The sequence below is a fragment of the Egretta garzetta genome, unplaced genomic scaffold (assembly GCF_000687185.1).
Source record: "Egretta garzetta isolate BGI_Z169 unplaced genomic scaffold, ASM68718v1 scaffold108, whole genome shotgun sequence".
Classification (NCBI taxonomy): Eukaryota; Metazoa; Chordata; class Aves; order Pelecaniformes; family Ardeidae; genus Egretta; species Egretta garzetta.
The window spans coordinates 1,136,630-1,138,121 of NW_009260614.1; positions in this window are offsets into that span (position 1 = coordinate 1,136,630).

The window sequence follows — 1,492 nt, forward strand, 5'->3', positions numbered from 1 at the left end:
CACAGGGATGCAGCCCTGCGCCCCCTCCCTGGGCAGCCCCTGCCCCGCACTGTGCCCGGCTCCCTGGGCTGGACTTTGGAGCCTGTCCCACAGCCAGTATTGATGCTCCTGCCCCAGGTCACAGCCCTTCTATCTGCCCAAACAAACCCTCCCGTGGCAGCCGGGAGAAATCCATGAGGCTGCAACGCCCCCAGGGGTGGGGGCCAGGCTGGCTCCCTGCCTTGGCACCAGCCCCACCACCAGCTCGGGGAAGGGGCCAGGTGCCCACCATCCCAGCCAGAGGTACCCCTGCCTCCCAGCACCCCAAATCAGGCACGAGCCTCTCGGCATCCCCCGTGCCGGCACCACAAGGGCAGCAGGGTCTCCTTTGCACCTCGGCTGCTGCACCGGCTCCCGGGAGAGGCGAAGGCTTCTCTCAGCTCAGTCACTCGACTTCTCCCGCCCTGGCACCCCCCGGGGGCGGCAGATGAAAGACACTTTGCTGCATCTATCGCAACAGCACGAAGCCCTGGCGCAGCACCGCGGCATGCGAGAGGCTGCCGAGCCCAGTCCCTGCTGCCACCCCCGGCTCAGGGTGGGGGTCTTGCACCTCTTCTTCAGCTGCAGCCCCGACACAGGGCTCTGAGCTACAGGGGCTTTGCTGGGATGGGGGTCAAGGGTTGTTGGTGCGGGCAGGCAGCAGGTGCTAATTTGGGTGCTGAAAGGAGGGTCCCTCGCTGGCTTGTTTCTCCCTGAGCAAGAGGGACGAGGCCCCAGCACCGCCCCAGCCTGCGCTCTGGCTAATTAATGGGCAATCAGATGATGTACAAGTCCGAGCATCACCAGGGCTGCCCGTGTCCCTCCCACAGCCCCCTGCTGCCACAGGTCCCATCCCTGCCCACAGCCCCTTGCCCACCATGGGGCCTCCCCCTGGCACTGGGAACCCACTGCACCCCCCCAGGGGAAGCTGGGCAAACCAGCCCCACAGGCTGCCCCCCACCGCAAGGTGTCTCAGGTCAAGGGCCCCCGCCGCTGAGTCCCCATCAGAGCCACCCTGCCCGGGAGGACGGTGACACCGGCCACTGGCACCCGCCTCACGCCCCAGCTCCCCCCGCCACCCCAGCGACACCAGCTGAGGCTTGAATTTCCCTCCTCTGGACAATGGGGAAGGCAAGCTGGGATTGTAACCGGAGCGGGGGATAAATAAAGCTGCCCAGAAGTTTCCATTACCCACACTTCGGGCTTCTGCGTGGGACATCAAAGCTGAGCCCCTTGCGCCCCAAGGTCCCACTCCCTCAGCCCATCGCCCCAGTTCCTGGCACGCCGTGCCCTGGGTGCTGGAGCGCTGAGCCCCCTCGCCTGGCACCGAGACCCTGGCAGCCGATGGCGCCGACACAAATCACCTACGGAGCGCAGAGTGGAAAAGATGATTCGTTAGTGTGACAGCACAGGAACACCCTCCTCCTCGGCTGGGAGGCGGTAGGTGCCAGAATGCAAGGAGCCCCCCAGCACC